The 21553-nt window shown below is 35.8% G+C and overlaps 1 protein-coding gene and 1 long non-coding RNA gene across 6 annotated transcripts in view; one reads left to right on the forward strand and one right to left on the reverse strand.

The window, feature by feature from the left end:
• Bicc1 (BicC family RNA binding protein 1) overlaps positions 1-21553 on the reverse strand; it is a 294638-nt gene that overhangs the window by 272163 nt on the left and 922 nt on the right. The window lies entirely within an intron of this gene.
• LOC104847650 lies at positions 7610-17944 on the forward strand. Its single transcript, XR_776208.2, has 3 exons — positions 7610-7694; positions 9561-9632; positions 17794-17944. It is a non-coding gene; the product is annotated as an uncharacterized LOC104847650 (long non-coding RNA).

The raw sequence follows: 21553 nt of genomic DNA on the forward strand, positions 1-21553 counted from the left end.
ACCCAGGCTATACACTGAACTATTTCACCAGCTCGTTTTGTGTTTGCTTTTTGTTTAAGACAGGCTTTCACAAAATAGTCCATCCTAGGCTTGAATTTGCAATCCTCCTGCCTTAGTCTCCAAAAGTGGTGGGATGACAGGCACATTTCGGTACATTTTGAGTTTCTACAATCCTGGACAACTCAACCAATACTAACATTGGTATAATACCATTCTTTTTATTTTCTTGTTTTAAAATTACTGTTAAAATCATTTGCCAGGCCAGTTTCACAAACTTTACTATCTTAGTCTGCAAAATTCAAGTAATTGTAGAACTTTTTCACCCAAAAATGAACCTCTCTCAACCTCCACAACACCACCTAACATTTTCACGTACCTTCAGTCTTTTTTACCCCTAACTCCAGTTCTTCCCAGTCAGAGACTATGGCCCGTGTATCTGGTATGGGTTAGAGGCACTAAACACAGACATCCCAGCTAAGCCAGGGATGCAGAGGGACAGATCTGAACACTGCACCTTCCACTCCACAAACAGAGAACTCAAGTGTCACTTCCACTGACAACTAAATGAGCACAAAACAATGGTACTTATGCTCGTGGTCAATGGGAAAACTGGCCACGGCAACTGTTTCTAATCTCCAGAAAATTTAATTCAAATATGTGTACTTTCATGAATATATTTTTTTCAGTTTTTCCTTCAGATCCCAATCATGAGTATTTTTTTATTTTGGTGTTGGATGAGAGTAGATTGTTTTTGTTTCTGATGCCACTTCTCCCATCTATTCATCATTCCAAACTATACAAATTTACAGATTTCTAAATGAGACAAGGTCTGATATTTATTTATGTGAAATAGGGTCAAAGGTCCTCAGTCTATTTTCCAAATCTACTCACCTCACCATCATGGCCAATCTTAATTTCTTTGTTTGTAATACCAGGAAACTAACTTCTTAGGAGCACTTAGAAGATAGTAAGAAATATTAAAGACTAATGATGCATTGTAGCTAAACAAGGACACCCTGATTTGTGGACTAGTATTGCTGTAACTAAGCAGTACAAACTGGCTGGCTAAAACAATTCCGCAAACAAGGAGTCAGCAAGCAGTTTCACTTGTAGTCAGGGAGAGAAGGCTGAGTGCCACCACCCGGTCTTTGGCTCATGGATGATGGCCTTCCCTGTGTCTCTTCACGTGGACCTCCCTCTCTGTATGTCTGTGTTAAAAGTTCTCATTTTTTGTAAGCACACCAATCATACTGGCTGAAGTCCCGCCCTAATAAACTTACTTTAACTTCATTACCTCAGCAAAGACCCTATCTCCAAATTAGGTCACATTCTGAGATATTCCATATTAAAACTTCTAAAGGGAGCAGAACAGTCAATCCATAATAACACATACAGACATGTATTTATATATCTATGTGTATGAATATAAAACTAGGATCACGCCTACCTATTACTGATAATTTAGTTGCACTGAACTCTGCTTTTCAAATCATTTTGGAGATCTCTTAGATCTCTATTAGTGTGTGTTTTTAACTCATAGCATACTTCTTTCTTTTCTTCTTAGATTCCTAACACAGATCATCCATACACATCTATGCTTTGAGGCTAAACAGAGGTGTTTCAAGCCAAGTAGCCTGAAATAAACATTTAAAATACAGCATATTTTCCAATAGAGGTAAAGATTACAGTGTAACCAAGTGGAATTCACAAGCCAGCAATAATTTAACCTGGTAGCTGAGCCAAACCATGATAGTCTACTTTAAAAATATGGAAATCTGAGAAAGTGATACTGTTACAATTGTTAACTATGGAATGCAAGAACATTTCTTTTAAATTTCAACTGGCACAAATCTGTTCTGTATATTTGCTTTTTAAAAGAAATGTCTACTCAGCACATTTGGATTTGAGAGTCTGAAAATAACTGAATCCTTTTTCCTGTTTTGTGCACATTAGCACCAAATGTAAATGCTATTATAAGGCTGGAGTTACCACAGAACTCTGCCTTCGTGAGGACTGATTTTTATGCAAGCCTCAGAAGGAAATTCTTACAGTTCAGGTTTCAACAGATGAATTCCTTCATCCTTATGAAATACTGAACGTACTCCCTCCTTTAAAATACTAACAAAAGATAACCAGTTGTGACTCTTCAAGTGTCTTTCTTCTTGCTTTTTCGAAACTTTTGATCTCTCTGTGTGCCTTAGCATAAAAGATTACATAAGGCAGATCTGTACCATCAGGTAAAAAAACAGGCAACAGCAGACAAGTTTATTATTTTTCATACAATATAAAATTTACCATCTTAATCATTTTTACATATATGGAGAGCAGTGCTTACTATATGCACACTGTTGAGGATTAGATCTCTACAACTGCTTCAACTTGCAATACATCCACTGAACAATCCACTCTATATCCACTGAACAATTCCCCTCTCCTCTTACTCCAGCCCCTGGCAAACTCCCTTCTATTTTCTATTCTAAGACTTTCGCTATTTTAGATGCATAAATTAAGTAAATCATTCGATATTTATGGTTCTGTGACTGGCTTACATCACTTTACAGAGTTCCTTCCGGATTTATCCACCTTGTATCACATGATAGGATTTCTTCTTTTTAAAGACTGAGTAATATTCTGTCGGAGATATATAAAATCATGTTTCCTTTTATCCCTTGCACTGAGGCATACATTACATTTAGGTTGTTTTTCCACTTCTTGACTACTGGAAATAATGGTGCAATAAGACTAGATATGCAAATATCTCTAAGATCCAATTTTCAATTCCTTGGATATATATCTATAAGAGGTATTTTCTGGATCAGTTTTTTTTTTTGTAATTTCATTTTTGATTGTTTAAGGAACCTCCATACTGTTTTCCATAGTAGCTTTATTAGTTTACACTTCCACTAACAGTACACGGCAATTTTAATTTCTAAATAAATACATATTTTTTGGCTTGTTTGTTTTTGCTTTGTTTTGTCTTGTCTTGTCTTGATAATGGCCATCCTAGTGGATGTGAGGTGATAAATCTTTGTGGTTCTGAATTAATTTCCCTAATGTTTACTTGATATTCAACATTTTTTTCATGCTTGCTGGCTAGGTATCTGCACATCTTCTTTGGCAAAATCTCCATTTAAGTCCTTGGCCCATTATCTAATTTGATTAGTTCTGAGTTGTAGAAGTTCTTTACATACTCTGGATAAGAACCCCTATCAAATACGTGGTTTACAAATATTTTCTCCCATTACGTAGGTTCAGCTTTAACTTCTGGTTATTTCCTCTGCGTGCATAAGTTTCTAAATTTGATGTAGTCCTATTCATCTATTTTTACCTTTGTTGCCTGTGCTTTGGGTGTCATAGCTAACAAATTGTTGCCACAAGATACAGCATATACACGCACAAATTCCCTGTAATGAATGTACTACACTTGATTTTAGCCAAAAGGCCAAGAAACGATTCCCTATGATGAATATGATCATTGTGCATATCTAAAATGCACCAATTTTTTAAATACAGAAAAAGATGTTCATAAATCAACCCAGCTAGAGATAATGAAGGCTTCACAAACCTTTCAAAGGAATGTATCTTCTTTGAGTTTATTTGTGTAATCTTCTTTGAGTTTATTTGTGTAATTTCACAGTCAGAGAGGTTTGCTAGCTTGTTAGGTTTTCTGGTACATTTTTCCCCTGTCCTCTGCAGTCTTCTACTTCCTCTGTGTCTGCCTGCAGTGCTGTAGGTACTCTGGTAATGGTCTGTAGTTCTCAGGTGTCCTCAGGTATCATCCACACTCTGAGTCAGGCAAGACAGAAACTAGTCCCTTGGGTAATCCTGAAAATCCAGAACACTAAACAGAGAAACCATACATTGGGCTTTTCTTCTAGATCATGACATATACATGACCCACATGGAATGAAACAGCATCTGTTACCTGTTTCAATGCAGTAGAACCCAATTTTGGGCTTACCTAGAATACTGTGACACTGTCTGATTTCTGCCATTGTCATAAAGGTTTTTTTGGACCACATATTGTTGTTAAGTCAATATTTGTTTGGTTAAATGAAGTCTGAGGTTTCCTTTCCTATATCTTGCTAACTGCAGACAGATTTTGAGATCCATAAACCATATTCGACAGCAGTCATCAAGAATTCACAGGAATTTTTTTTAAATAAACTTTTTTCTTTCATTAAGTTTGGTACATTTTAGGTATACAATACAGTTACTTTTGTCATTGGGAACTTGTACCTTTACATGATGTATCTTGGATCTTATTTTTTCCCCATTCTCCTGTCCTCTCTTCAACCCCTCCACCCCTCCCATTTACAAAGACTTTGTTTCCATTTTTTCTTTTTCTCATATTTTTCCTCTCCCTTCTTTTCTTTCCCCTACCCCTCACACTTTCCCCTACTCCTTTAGTCCTTTTCTTCCTATTTCACATTAACGATTGTACAGTAATTTTTTATTTAAAGCAAAAGATATGAAATATCTTAAATACTCATTTTCACCTCTCCTATTGTGAATGTTTGTTGTTGCCGTTGTCAGAATTTAGAGTAGCTGGGAGTGGCAGCACACCCGGGCATGGTGGTGCACATCTATAATGACAGCACTCCAGGGGCTGAGGTAGGAGGAATGCCACGAGTTTGAGACCATTCTGGGCTACACAGCAAGAGCCTGTCTCAAAAAACCCAAAAATAAATAAATAAAACATATAAAGACACCGAGCTGGACACAACAGCTTATATACCATCTCCACTGGCATTCCCCATTATGTTCTGTTTGATTCTGGCCAGATTACAGTAAACAGCTCTGCATTAAGTATCAGCCCACTTTGGACTCGCATGCCTCATCTCAAGCTTATACCAGACACACTTCTCATTTTTTTCCCTTGGTTGTCTGCTGGATGCCCACAGGGGGCCAGTAGGTGTCAAATATATGCAACTTACAAGTGCAGGGAAGGACAGTTTCCAAGGGGCTACTTGAGATCCTCCTCAAAGAGGTCACCAGATGATAGGCAAATGTCTACCCTTTATCTTTTAATTCCTTAAGTGGATGGTTTAAATACATAGTCTCTAGTACATGAGAAGCACCAGACATCCTCAGCAGTAACAAACTAAATAGCACCTGTTAGACTTAATCCCTTATCTCATGTCCTTGTCTTATGGGGTGAAGCCAGGTAACCTCAGGCTAAAATGCACACTAAGAAAGTAGGCCCTGACCCTGTAGGATCTTGCTTTGTTTTAATAGTGAGTACATTTCACTAGACTGTACTCCTTCTGAAGAGTCTCATTCATACGTGAGTCCTATAACATGCACTCATGATATGTTTCCAACACATGCAACAGTTTCCAATTGTAGATCGCCTCACTATTGCCAAACAACTTATGAGACAATGTTCACAAGCTTGAAAGCTGGCCATTTATACAGAACTCCTTTTACATTAAAATCATTCTAGGTTTTTGTTTGTTTGGTTGCTTTGACAGGGCTAAATATACTTTGCAGAGATAATATACCCCAGATGTCCATTTTCTGATAGTGAAAACACTTTTGGAGGTAATCAATAATGTTTTACTTAAAGTATAGATTCCCTAGGAAAAGTACAATTCTACAGATTTGCAATACTATTGTATTTTCTTTCTCTATATAAAAAAATTAACTCCCTGGATTAAACTGAATGCTTCTTTATACTCCTCTTGCAACACTCAAATCAAACATATATTTCTGACTTTATAAAATTAAAACATTACAATTAACTAATTTAAAAGAAAGTAAAAGCTTGCCAGCTGGGTGTGGTGGCAGACACCTGTAACCCTAGTAGTACTCAAGAGGCTGGGGCAGGAGGATCACCATGAGTTTGAGGTCAGCCTGAGCTACATATAAGATCAAGACCATCCAGAACTACAAAGCAAGACCCTATCTAAAATAAAATACCTGTCAAAACACTGACTTTGCCTCAAATGGTACTTCTAACAAGGAAGCATAGAAAATGACAAAAGAACCAACTCAGAACATGGATAATATAAGCGTTGATGGTCTTATATAAAAAAAAATGTTAGTTGTCAATATAAAACAACTCTGAAAATACTCAAAATTGGACATATGTCTTTATTTTTACTTCAGATTCTAATTCGATGAACATTATCACATACCCCTGGTATGTCACTCTAGTGGTTTAGCTGTTGGATATAAATCATGGAATAAAGAAGCTTCATAACTAAACACATTGGAAGAGGAGAAGAAAATGTGTCAAAAAAAATACAAGTCAGAAATTTTTCGTTATCTGTTGTCTGACACGGTATGTCAACACCAAAAAGTGTCAACTATGGTGCACACTGCAATCTCTACTCAATTCCTATAAAAAAAAAAAAAACTTAAATTATCTAGTACCTAGCCCACAGAATTCAGGGTGCTACAATCTGACTTACAAGGTATCTGAAAACCCAGCTCATGGTTAGCTGTCATGTGAGCAATTTCTCCTCCAAAGCCCATGCACTCCAACTAGCCTCACTCTTCCTCCCCATCCACTGTTAGTGCTCCTGTGTGTGGTACAGCTCAAGATAAAGTCCTTCCAACACAGCTCATATACAGAGAGCTGCATCTATCATGAGCCTCAAGTCACCTGACTGCTGGTCAACCACTCTACCGAGAAAAGTAGGTTCTTTCTTCTAACTCAAAAAAACTCAGTGGTAATCTAGTATAGTGCATGAACTGATATAGAAGACTTGTTTTTTCAGAGAGAAAAGGCATCTCTTATCTGAGGTGCCTTAAATCATATTTAAACAATATTTTGAGGTATGTTATGCTAAGAACAAAATAATACAATGGCTGAAACTAAATTGAAAAGTTGTGTGAACCTGGACAAATTTCAATTTATAACTAATCCAGATCAGATACAGATATAAATTATTCAGCTTTAATTCATCTGAATTAAGTTTTACATATCCCTGTTTGAAAATCACACTAAAGTATTATCACTAATGGTACAACATTCTACATATCTCCTAGACCAGTGGTGGCGAGCCTATGGCACACATGCCAAAGTGGGCTAATTGTATCATTGAAAATGCTGCAAGGTTCACCATCACTGTCCTAGACTGAGGACAAAAAAAGACCATTATACACAGAGAAGGGTTGTACCTTACTTATAAGGAAGAACTGTTTAATGTTTCTCAACACCAAGCACATGCCCTAGCTTTAAGGTTCCATTCCAAGAGGTCAATGCTAGGTCCATTAGCCCAAAAAGGGACAAAGGTTTTAATTCAGACCCATTATGGATCATTTATTTTATAAACACAGTCCATCCATTTTTCAGCACTGGGCTAGATACTAGAGAAAAGCAGAAGATATATTTGAAAAATACAGACCATTTAGAGGGCACCAATTGTGAGTCAACTTTATAAACATTATCATATAATCTTCACAATAACTCTACAGAGAGGTATTATTATCCCTGTTTCACAAAGAGGGAAAATAAGAAAACTACCAAAGTTAAAGAATGTTTGCACTCTTAATGAGAATACTAACCCACCCCAGCATTTACCACCAAGATGCTCTGAATTCCAGTAAGGAATTCTGGAATTAGTGTAGACAATGCTGGCTCTCCTGAAGGCATTATGAACTCAGACACATCAAGTGAAGAGTCCAGGCTCTACAACTCTTAAGAGGAAGCTGATATCTAGGTCCACTGATTATTCCAGAAAGAAGTAAGGGTTATAAATTTTAAAATTGCATAGCTTTCTTTCTGAAAAGTAACACATCCCAACAGCATATATGTCTCATGGGTCATTACCAATAGGCTGAAAAGACTGAATAGGAATAAAGCACCAAAAACAGTACTTTTCACATAATAATCCGACTCAAGTCAGATTCTGTTTTCATTCTTGTTTTTTTGGTTTTTTGTTTTGCTTTATTTTGGTAACGGGGACAGAACTTGGGCCCTTGCACTTGTGAGGCAGGCCGTGGAACCACTGAGTCAAAGCCCCAGCCCTGTTTTCATTATTTAGTACACATATTCTTCAAAATTTTTTCATCATAGTTTAAAAAGAAAAAAGGCTCTATAAGGTGGTATACAACAGAGAAAAAAAAATGTTTTTCAACCAATGTGCTATCATTCAACCATAAATTTGTATTTCTGAAAACTACTATGAAATACAAAAAAAATTTAAATACTGAATGAAAAACAGTAACTAATGCTGTAAGAGCACTATATAAATGATACAGAAATACTCAAGGACTATATTTTAAGGCATAGAAATGTTACATTACTGATGATTATTTTCTTAAGTTTTCTTCATACTTTTAAAATTTCTATAATAAAAACATACTTTTAAATTATTTTATAAATTAAGCAGCTACTATGCCTAACAGAAATGTGTAAGAAAACTGAATGCACTATGTTAATATCTCTCCTTCCCCAGAATATAAATAGGTGTATGCTGTTCCCCCAAGTTCCTTCCAACAAACCACTATAAATAACATGCAGGTATGCTGGACTAAGATGCTTAATGATGATTTAATAATGCGGAGAAATAATTAGCTTCAAGAATAAAGGGAAGAAAAGAAAGAAAAATCTTAATCTTAATTTAAATTATTTGACCATCTTCAAATGGTGGTGGTTAACCTTAGTAATGCGTCTAAATGTGTGGCCCTGGGACCACCTACATTAAACTTATACAAAATTCTTTTCAAAACACAGATCCCTGCAACCACTACCCTCAGACCTAAAGAATGTAGACTTTTTGAGACAGGTCCCAAGTTTGACTTTTTAAATAAATTCCACAAGTGCTTTTAATGCACACAAATTTTTAAGAAATACTGATCCACTGACATGCTACTCAGATAAGGTAAGCATCACTTAAATTTTTTCAGTGAAGAAGGCAAAACAGAATGCTAACTCTATTGATAACTCAATTTCTCCTAATATATCACAACTTCTACCTCAAATAAGCAAGTCTGTCAGGATCACAAATGTAGGAAGCAGCTATCCTGAAAATGTGTTTCTTCTTTCTAACCTGAAAACATTCCTAAAAATTAATTTTGCAAAATAGATTTAGAGCCTTAGAATGTCCATGACCTTTGCCCAAAAGTTTCACTGGTAAGAACTTTTCCAATGAGAATATCAAACGATCAATAAAAGGATTTTAGGTAAACATGCTTGGAACAGCATTATTAATATTCATTAAGGCCATGTCTTGATTGGATGTTCTATATACAGTATTACTAGCCCACACAATCCTCACTTTAGAAATGAGGATACTGGGGCTGGGGATTTAGCTCAGTGATGCTGCCACCTGCCTCACAAGTACAAGGTCCCGAGTTCGATGCCCAGTACCAAAAAAAGAAAAGAAATAAAAGAAATGAGGACACTGAAGTTCAAAGTAGTCATTAACTTGCCCCAGGCCACACAGCTAACATGACAGGGCCAGGATCTGAGTCCTGAACATTTTAAGTAGAAATAATAGGCTCTTTCCATTGTCTGGTCACACAGAAAATATTCTAGTGTTATAACATTTAAGCACAGTACACTGTCTCAGGGGAATATACAGTCATTTGAAATTATGTTCTTCAAGAATCTTCTTGAGAGATTGCTAACTGAGAAAGAGGGAAGATATGACCCCAAGGTAGAACAGAAGCACACAAAGGTAGGTGTCACACTTCTGTTGGTTTCATCTGCACTTCGAAAGCTTAAAATTGTACCTGATATAGAAACAAAACATGTCTTGTAAAAACTATTATGTGGGGCTGTACTTTTTAAAAACTAAGAAAAAAATTCCCATTTTCACGCATAAGAAAAAAGCAATAGATTTACTGATTAATTATTTCATCTTCTAAGAATAACAGATTTGAGAAATTGGGGGAACTATATAGAAATCCATATTATACACAATTTGAAAGCTTGCATTTATTTCATTATATCTAATAAAAATAAAAAATCAAGCTAAAATTGAATCCTCTGGCTTTATACATGTACCTACCTCATTCTGTTCTGTTTATGAAATCATATTAAATGTTTTTATATACATCCTTCCATACAATGCATAAAATACTTACTCTAAATAGATCTCCAAATGCATATGTAATTCACTTTTTCTAATTGTATAAGTGAGTGATATATAAATTTTTTAATTCATAGAATTTTTTCAATCTGTATTGTCTGCAATTTTGTTTTTCTACATTATAATCTATATATATTTTTATGCAAAGAATACTCCCCTTTTCTGGTTCCTCAAACTCTGGAGACCCATTGGTTATTAGGCCACTCTCTGAAACTTTGGATGCAGGGTGGAATATGGAAAATTAAATATTACCTCTCATTCAATAAAGCCCTTGGCAGCTCATGGAAAATAAATTAATTAAATAAACAAAATCTAATGGAATGCTGTGTACAACAAACACATTTAACCCAAAAAGAAAATCACAGACTACAAAATCAAAGGATGGAAAACAGTATTTCAGGCGATGGAAACCCACTACCAATTTAAGGCAAGTAGGAGTAGCTATACTATTTTCAGACAAAGTGAACTTTAAGCCACTACCAATTGGAAGACGCAAAGACGGTTACTATATATATTGGTTACAGAACAATTCAATAAGAAGAGAACAATTATTAACATATATGCACAGAACAACAGACCACCTAACCTTATGAAACAAATACTACTGGACCAAAAAGATCAGATAAATGCAAATACAATTACAGTGGAGGACCTCAATATCCCACTGTCACAAAGAGATCACTAAAAAAAAAAATCAAGAAAGAAATATCAGAGCTGAACAAAACCTTTAAACAAATGGACTTACTAGACATCTGTAGAATGTTCCAACAAAATAAACATTCTTCTCAGCAGCACATGGAACTTTCTCCAAAATAAACCTCAAACTAGCCAATAAAGGATGCTTCAGTAAATGTAAAAGAACCAAAATTATATCATGCATATTATCAGATCATAGGGCAATGAAACTAGAACTCAATGGTAAAAGAAACCACAGAAATTATGCCAACACATAGAAATTAAACAATACACTCTTGAACAATAATCAATGGTTCACAGAAGAAATCAAATAACACAGTTCCTATAACTAAAGGATGATGCCAATAAACTTATCAAAACTTACAGGACACAATGAAAGAAGTACTAAGAGGAAAGTTTATACCTGTAAAAGCCCACATCAGACAAAAGAAAGCAAATGTAAATACATAACCTAATGATACACCTCAGTCTTAAGAAAACAAGAACAATCTAAATTCAAAGCTAGTACAAAGAAATTATAAAATCAGAGTAGAAATCAAGGAAATAGAGTCAAGAAAATACAAAGAATCAGTCAAAGAGCTAGTTCTTCAAAAGAACAAAAGAGACAAACCTTTAGCCAATCTTACCCTCAAAAGGAGATAAAAACCCAAATTAATGCAATTAGAAATGATACACACTGCCAGAACCCAGATTATTATTAGCAAATACATGGCAAACCTGTAAGCCAGTAAGTTGGGGAATTCAGAAGAAATGGATAGATTCCTAGATTTAAATGTATTATCAAAACTGAACCAAGAAGATAGAAAAATACTGAATAATCCAATAATAGGCAATAAAATTGAAGCAGTAATAATAATAATAAAAAAAAAACTCTACCGACCAAGAAAAGCTCAAGTCCTGATAAATTCTCTGCTGAATTCCACAATACTCTTCAAATTTTTTAGTGAAACTGAAAGGTTTCAACTAAAGGAGGCCAGCATTACCCTGACTCCAAAACCAGCTAAGAATCCAACCAAAAAATGGTAACTACAGGCCAATCTCTCTATGAATATAGATGCAAAAATCCTCAAAAAATCCTGAGAAATAGAATGCAACAAATCTTCAAAAAGATCATATATTATGACCAAGTAGGCATCCCAGGGATGAAAGGATGGTTCAACATATGCAAATCAATAAATGTACATATCACATAAATAGAAGCAAGGACAAGAACCATATGATCATTTCAACAATGGAGCAAAAGCCTTTGACAAAATCCGATGTCCATTCCTGATAAAAAAGAAAAACCCTGAAGAAAATAGGTATAGAAGAACCTTGTCTCAATCTGATAAAAGCCACTAAGACACACCTACTGCCAACATAATACTAAATGGAAAAAAACTGAAAGCTTTCCTTCTAAAATCAGGAACAAGTATTCCATTATTACCACTGCTATTCAAAATAGTCCTCAAAATATTAGCCAAAGCAATCAGGCAAAAGAAATAAAAGGGATATGTACAGGAAAGGCAGAAATGAAATTATCATTATGTGCAGACAATATGATCCTCTACATAGAAAAAAAATTCCCCCCAAAAGACTCCTAGAATAACCAAATTTCAGGAGCATAGCAGGATACAAAATCAGCACACAAATCAACAGTGTTACTGTAAAATAGTGAACACACTGAGAAAGAAATTAGGAAAACAATACCAAATTTCAGGAGCATAGCAAGATACAAAATCAGCACACAAATCAACAGTGTTACTGTAAAATAGTGAACACACTGAGAAAGAAATTAGGAAAACAATACCATTAACAACAGCATCAAGAAAAATCAAATACTTAGAAATTAACTTAGGAAATGAAACAACTCTACAATGAAAACTGCAGTATTCTGAAAAGGAGATCGAAGAAGACATCAGAAAATGGAAAGATTTCCCCAGTTCCTGGATAAGCATAACCAAAATGTTAAAATGGCCATACTTCAAAAACTGATATACAGGTTTAAGGCAATCCCAATCAAAATGCCAACAGTATTCCTCACAGAATGAGAAAAAGCAATCCTAAAATTCATATATAAAGGTACAAGATCCCAATAATGACTGTAACTGTACTGTACTGTATACCTAAAATGTACCAATAAACTCAATTTTAAAAAAAATTCATATGGAACCAGAAAAGACCCAGAATAGCAAAAGCAATCCTGGGCAAAAAAAGCAAAGCAGGAGGCATCACAATCCCAGATTTCAAGTTACACTACGTAGCTACAGTGATAAAAATGTCATGGTACAGCACAAAAACAGGCATGTGGATCACTGGAACAGACTAGAAGATGGAGAAACATCTCCAGGCACATTCAGCTATCTGATCATTGACAAAGGGGCCAAAAACATTATGCTGGAAGAAAGATAACATCTTTAACAAATAACACTAGGAAAACTATCTATCCACATGCAGAAAATTGAATCTACACTCTTATCTCTCACCGTGTACTAAATTAAAATCAAAATGGATCAAAGATCTAAATGTTAAAACACAACCTACTGCAAGATAAAATAGGTAAAACTCTTAAAGCCATAGGCACATGCAAGGATTTTCCAAACAGAATCGAAATTGCACAAAAAATAGCAAGAATCAACAAATAGGATCATTTCAAATTAAAAAGCTTCTGCACAGCAAAGGAAACAACAAAGAGAGTGAACAAAAAAATTCTACAGATGGGAAAAAATATTTTCCAACTACTCCTTGGACAGAGGACTAATACCTAGATGATATAAAGAACTCAAAAGAATTAGAGCGCCCCCCCCCACCATGCAAAAAGCCCAATCAAAACATGGGCGACCAAAAAGAAAAGACACTACTCAAAAGTACAAAACGTCCAATAAATGCATGAAAAAAATGGCCATTAGAGAAATCAAAATTAAAACAACACTGAGATTCCATCTTACTTCACAAAGAACAGCTATCATCATGAAACCAGCAACATATGCTGGCAAAGATGATGGGGCGGCGGGGCACGGCACCTTTCTACATTGTTGGAGGGATTGTAAACTAGTACAACTACCACGAAAATCAGTCCGGAGATTCTTCTAAAAACCAAAAACAGAAATTCCTTTTGACTCAGCTATTCTCCTTCTAGGGCATTTTCCCAAAGGTTTCATATTGCAGTGATACTTGCAAATCCATGTTTCTAGCACAATTCACCATAGCTACATCTTGGAAGTGGCCAATATGTTCATCAACAGATAAGTGAATAAAGAAAATGTGGCGTATATAAAAAATGGAGTACACTACTTGGCTATAAAGAAGCATAAATCTGAGTCTATAAAGAAGGATACATGTGTGGGAAAATGGATGCACCTTGAGACCATAATGTTAACTGAAATAAATCAGACACATAAGCTGAAATACCAAATGATTTCTCCTGTATGAGAAATCCAAAATATAAAGAGCAAAATAAAAGAAAGATAATTGAAAGTAGGAACATATATTTTTTTCAAATGGAAAGAGCATCAAGAGATGGAGGAAGCAGAGAAGAAGAAAAGGGGATGAAGAAAAAGAATTGAGATGTGTTATATATGTATCAACTCCCCATAAAAATGTAATCATTATTTAAGGCAAACATGTAGTCATAAAAATAAAAACAAGGGCTGGGGATTTAGCTCAGTGGTTCCGCCACCTGCCTCACAAGCACAAGGTCTCAAGATTGATTTATAAATAGATAAATAAATAAATAATAAAAATAAAAACTGAAGAGAATAAATAAGTAAATAAAATACCAAAAAATCAGAGAAATTAAATCATTGGCTAATTTCCAAATCCTACATTTAGGCACCGCCACCTACAAGAAATGTAGTTAAAAGGCTGGGGAGGTAAATCTGTGATACAGCACTGGCCTGGTATGTGCAAGGCCCCGCATTCAATCCTCAGCACTGAAGAAGAGGAGGAGGAGAAAGAGGAAAGATAGTTAAACTCCAAATCAACTCAAATTGCAGACTAGATTTTTTTTTTACTAGTATAGAGAAACAACCTAAATGCTAGCAACTGAGCATTTTTTTATACGCCAGATCAAAAATGAGAACAGGATATAATACTTGTTATATATATGCACCTTCATCACCTACGGTCATTAATTAGTAGATTAATAGGTAGGAAAAAGATGTAAAACTGTATAACAAAGTGTTCCACTAATGGTTTTCTAAATTTTGGGCACTGCCCTAAATACTAGTATCAAAAAGATTCAGGGCTGCGGATTTAGCTCAATGGTTTGGTTGTCTGCCTTGCAAGCGCAAAGACCCAAGTTCAATTCCCAGTACCAAAAAAAAAAAAAAAAAAAAAAAAAAAAAAAGATTTAAATCAACTGTGGTGACCCTTGCAGCACAATAACAAAAGTTCCTTGCTAAAGTCATTCCCACACACTGCAAGTGATATATAAATTAGTGTTAAAATTGTGTTTTGTCCCTTGTAGCTGATTAAGCATTTTATATAAAGAAATGTGCATATTCACCATCACCTACCTCACTCACTTTTTTAAGTGAGAACTCTATTTTAAATTAGAGGAAATAAACTCAGGATAAGCCAAGTGGAATATTTTTTAGCTCATCACTCTGGACAACTTCAAATAGCATAACATGGCACAAACTTGAAGATAATTCTATCAAACTGCCTCCAAAATGACTTCATCTTCTGAACAAATTCCAGCTTTGTTGGCTGAACTAGAATGATCAATCTGTGGAAAAGCCAAAAGTGTGGAAGTCTGAACTATACTGAACCAGTCAATTCTAAAAGGGAGGACAGAAGATATATCAGAGTAATAAAAAATAAAATGGGCCTTTGTGTTGTATCACGTAATTTTTGATAAATAAAACATTAGATATGGACCAAAGAATGGAGACAAAAAAGATAGTTCCAGGGGCTAGAGTTATAGCTCACTTATTCAGAGATTATACGCCCAGCATGCAAAAGATCCTATTTGTAAAAGGAGTACTAAGATAAGAACAACTTTGGATGCTAAAGTTATTTCTTCTTTGAGATTTAAGTTTACTCGTGGATTGCACTAAGAAGGAAGTTCTACCTATATATAACTATTACCAAACAATCTAAGTTTCTAAGATTATCAATGCAGTCCAAAGTCTCTGACCAGGTAAACTGGCTCTAGTCATACTGAGAATTTGGGTCACAGTATTCCTCTGCCTTTGCCTGCCATGGGGAAACTATGAGTTGAATCACTCAGCATCCAATCTGTCTTTCCTTGCCTGATTCAAATGGACACATTCTCAGAATTTGTTACAACAAACAATGGCCAAAGAAACACAGGTGGAACTTTCAGGAGATAAAAATCCCCAGGCTGATGACAATGAAAGTGACAGGGAAGGAAGATGGCACACTCCTTGAAGTTCCTAAGCAGCTACTGAAGTCTGGACCACTTAGCCCCAGTCTTCTTGTTAGGTGGAGAAGATAAACTCCTGGGTTGTGTAAACTATTCTGTTAGAGTTTCTCTTGGCTTCAGCCAAATACATTCCTGCCTGTAAAAGTCATCGATAAAACAAACCTCTCTAACTATGTTTGAACTTAACAATGATCAACTGAACCAAAACTCCTCACAGAGACGTCTGATGAATGTGTGCACAACTACTCAGAGTGCCAAGTATGAAGTGCACAGGCTTCTACAGAGAGCAAAGCATGAGCCCCCCGCCCAGCCAGTCTAAGGAAAGTCCCCAAGCCTCGCACTGCCAAGCCACACAACCTCTGATGTGTTTTTCCAATGAGTCCATGATGCAAATTTACCTTTCAATTCTGCACTGACTCAACTTTAATTGCCCTATGAATGTTTTTTAAGGAAGTCTTTAACTAAAAAAAAAAAAGTCAAACACATACTCATCCCCAAAAAAAAAGGACACACATGCACTTTTTTAAAATTAAATGACCTGGTAAGTATTTATTTTCTAGCATTCTGAAATCTTTATCCATCATATGGGACGCTGCCTTGGCTGCTGCTACACTAATGATCGCTAAGTGTCAAAGTGCCTGACCCTGAGATAAGCATTTCACATGCATCCTCTTACTCAGGGCTTACATCACCCCCAGGTGGGACCATTATATTACCCACTTTACAGGTGAACAAACAGAACATGCTATCTCAGGCAGTGCATTTACTTTCAAAAAGCTTCTTTCTACATACCAGTAAATGATTCAAGCCCAGAGTAACACATTACAAGAAGAGAAAATAATTGAATTAGTAAAAATATCAAATGGAATGACTCAGGACCATTCAAAGAATAAAAAATATTCAAAGCAAGAACAATTACAACCAAAGAGTGATAAGAATCCTTCTCATCCATCCTGAGAAAAACTCAGAATTCCAAGGTCATGTCTAGCGATGTTTTACTCTACTTTACTACAAAGGCTAATCCACTCCACACAACTATCAGTAAGGCCAATAATATTATCTAGATAGTTGTGAATGTTCATTAATCATAAAAACATTATATCTACTTTCCAATAAATTTGATTATCAATATAGTATTTTCCTATATTATGGTTTATAAAAAATTAATTATCATGATTCATTTACTCAGTACTTCCTATGTGGCCTAAACTGTGATATTTTACTATTAATTGTCGTTCTTCTTTTAATTGTCACAACCACCTCAGGATGTAAGAACTTTTATTAACACCCATTTTTAGAAATAGAGCTGCAAGTAATAAAATTTCTCAACTTTCTTATTTGAAGGTAACACAAAGATTCAAATGTAGATCTGGCCTTGCATACTTAACCACTAAGCTTCATAAAGTTGTCGGATTTGTTCTTATTGTCTGTTACCTTTTTTTTAAGCATCAGCTTTAGAAAGCTCTATTCACTTAAGCATTACTCTTTATTTTCAGTGCCCCCTTATTTTTAAATATTTTTTGCTTCACGTTTCTTTACCCTCCCACAACAATATCTACAAATTATTACCTCTACCAAACCACAAAATCAACCCCATTAAAGTTTGTTGAATTAAAGAGATAACATGGTTACTGTGCATACTTTTTATCAGTGATGTGTGACGGCCTCTGCTTTGTTAACCAGGTCTGTGACTCAGGCAAGCAGCAGTAAAGAACCCAAGTTCTGCCTGGCACTGGAGAGACGCAACACATTTTCCAAAGTCTCCTGCAGCAGCACGAGAGAGCCCACCAGATGTCAGTCTCCCTTCACAGCAAACAGGCCATCTTTTCCCCTGTATTTTCTGTTTTGCAAAAATAAGAGACTCAGAACTTTGAAAATGCTTAATGTGACTAAATTTTATGTTTAAACTCTTAATTTTATGGTCCATATATATGTCTTTAATGAAAAAAGAAAAGTATTAATATAGTAGATCTGTGTTTACATCTCGGTACTCTTGCACCAAGACTATCTCTGGCTCTCTTCACCCAATTATTTCCTACTTCCTCCCACACTTTCCTCTGTAACACTCTCCTTGTTTTTACATATCATAACTCACATTTAATCAGTTTAAATGAATCAACACTATTATCTCACATGAAGCATGAAATCTGAATTTAAGTTCAGTGTTAAAGTTTAAAATGATTTTACTTTATCACTAAAAAATGCTGTCCATGGTATTTATCCCAAGGTCGGCAACAGACTTCTGAAACTAAAAAATAAATTCCCACTTAAAAACTTATTGACTAAAATCAATAGCTGTCATTTATATTCCAACAAAAATGTCAGACAGTATTAATGTTTGTTCTAAGGTAAGTTATTAAACAAACAAAAAAGAAAAGAAAAAAAAATACAGAAAAAAACTAGTTATTTTCCCCACATTTTGGTCTGGTGGTTTTTATGCTGTCTACCAATTATTTTAGGATTCAGTGATCATCCAAGAATGATATTTTATTTCTGTGACTACTACCCTACTGCCCATATTTTAACTTCACTGGATTTTTGGTCCATTGCATAGAAGAATTTCTCTACTAATAAAAATACAACTCATTAAAGATTAACTTGCCCCTAGGACAGTCTCTCTGGAAACAAATTCCAAGAATTATAATCACCAATTTGCACTCTTAAGACTTAAAGGATTACTATCTTACTTGTCCTGATTTAAATTGAAAAATCACATACAGTATTTTAAGACTACTGTAAAAAGAAAAATTTGTAATCCAAATTCAGAATTAGAAACCTAACAAAACACATCCTTTACTTGATCTTTTTCAAGTGAAGTTTCCCACCCAAAAATATCTAACAATATTAGAATACCTGGGGACTTAACAGACTTCCACCTTAGTTTTTATCTACTTTACTCCTACAATTATGAACTTGCAAAATTCTTCTATTCCCCAACTACTTATTAAGTATATTTCATATCTCACAAATCATGGTAGGCACTGAAAATTATTTGAATCTATGATGTAAAACTTTAATAATGGGCTGGGTATGATGGCACATGCCTATAATTCCAGTGCTCAGGAGGCTGAGGCAGAAGGATCACCATAAGTGCGAGGCCAACCTCGACTACACAGTGAGTTCAAAGCCAACTTGGACTGCATAGCAAGATCCTGTCTCAAAAAAAATTACTTTAATAAAAGAAAATGGTATTTATGAAGCTATTATTTACCAACACTGTAGCAAGTTTTAGTTTATAAAGCATTATTTCTTTCTATGCTTTTAAAGCCCTAAAAAGTGCCTTGCCTAATATTAGTCCCGCTTTGCAGATGGGAAAACTGAGAGTAAGGCAAGGCCCAGGAACTTTCCCAAGGTTCCAGAGAGATTTGAAACCAGGTCTGCCTGACTCAATACTCATATTTGTGTGACCACCTAGAATTAAACATTAAGGCACATGATTATGTTTGGTTCGGAAAACTAGTCTAATTCTTTCAAACATGGTGGTTCTGTGTTAATTTGGTACTGGGAAACACTCACCCTAAAATGACGGGGTAAACTATGCACAGGGTCATACTGTCAAATGTGTTCAATGCTTTACTTTCATACAAGGGACAATTCATTTAGAATAGATGATCTCGGAACGTTAAAGTAACATGCTCAACACTGATTATTTCACTATATACAGGCTGCTGAAGAAATGCTAACTCTGTTGAGACTTTTTGTAAAAGAAACTTTGTCAACTTTAAGACTACAAAGTCATTTTTAACCATCTGATGTCAGAATTTCATGTCTACGAAACAGCCTTCAAATTTTAAAAATGTTTCATCCATATTTAATTGTACTCAAAATGAAAATGTGTTAACTGAAAAAAAACCTTCTAAAGCTCAGGTTATACCTATGCGGTTTCCAGTCACTGTAACTGTGAGGTTCACTGTCATTAAATGTGCATGGGAAAGGATGATATGCTATTTTAAAATCCTACCGAAAAAAGACAATCTTTCACATCACTCCAAATCGTGTAGAAAACAAAATGGAAACCTGCTGAAAAAGAAAAGTAGGTGATCTTAATCAGTTTAATCCAATCTATCTCCAACATAAATTTGACACTTTGTTTTAAAATCAAAAACTAAGGGCTGGGGATTTAACTCATTGTTTCCACTGCCTTCTTCACAAGTGCAAGGTCCGGAGTTCGATCCCCGATTCAAAAAAAAAAAAAAAATCAAAAACTAGGCAAAAAAACCTAAGGGATAAATAAGTAAAATTAGTTACAGAAATGCAGCGGGGCTTCAGTTTTCAAATCTGATTTGCAATACATTTATTTGAAAAGTTTATCACGGAAGTTAGTCTCCTAGAAGTTACATAATTTGAGGCAGAAAGTCAGAGACAAGACAAGCATTAGGGATGTTTATCAATAAAAATAAGTAACAAGGGAGACGAGTTTGTAGCACATCCAAAAGCGCTTGCCAAACACTCCTGCTATTTGTTTCCACCGACTTATTGTTTTGGAAAACATGTTGTTCTCTCTTAAAATAACCTGCTTAATTGTTCTAAAAGGCCACTGCATTTCTACGGAGGACTAACTTGCTCCCATACTGCGATATATTGACTGATAAAGTCCAAATAAGTTATGCAGAAAGTCACCAAAAAAAAAAAAAAGTTTGGAAAGCTCCAGTTGTCCAGTGATAAAAGGGCACTAGCTACTGAATGCATCTTCATCACCCTCTGTCAGTGAGACCAGCGCCTCCCTGGTCCTCTCCACAAACCTTAAGAATAATGGTCCTTTCAAACTACCTCATTTTGAAACTTCTACGGATGTGGGATGAGCCAAACTGATGGCCACAGGTAGCCTAGTAATTAACATTTTTAAGGAAGGTTAAAATGACCTTGGACGTTTTAGCATTCACTCCAAACCTCAGATTATAAATCACACAGTTTCAAGTCCAATGTGGTTAAAGCTTATCTGCCCGGGAAAGTCCCTGAGAAAACTTAATGAGTTTACAAAAAGAAAGGAAGATCCCAAATTATGAAAGACAAAGACACCGCAGCACCGGAAGATTTTTATGAACCGAATGTGATTCAAGATGTATTTTGTGCGCCTGTCATGGGATGGACCACGCTGTCCTCGAACACAGAGCACTGCCTCACGCTCAGGCTGCTCGCCCCTCCCGGCCCCCTGACTTCTGTCCTAAGCCCTGACATCTGCCGAGCGACTCCCAGCAGCCAGGCCAGGCCCCTCAGCTGGAGGAAGTGGATCCTGACAAGCAGGGAGAGTGAGGCAGGCACAGAGCTGGAACTCCAGGCTGGGGAGTGGGCGGTCTGCGTCCAGATGACACGGCCCAGCGATCCGAGCTAAAGTTGGAGTCTGAGTCTAAATCGGAACCAGGACAAACTCTGGGCCTCGGCGTTCCGGAGCACTGCCGGGGGAGCGGAGAGGCGCGAGGGCGGAGGTCCCGCGAAGTCTCCA

This window comes from Fukomys damarensis, unplaced genomic scaffold (assembly GCF_012274545.1).
Source record: "Fukomys damarensis isolate Sample0158 unplaced genomic scaffold, DMR_v1.0_HiC HiC_scaffold_20, whole genome shotgun sequence".
NCBI classification, from domain to species: Eukaryota; Metazoa; Chordata; class Mammalia; order Rodentia; family Bathyergidae; genus Fukomys; species Fukomys damarensis.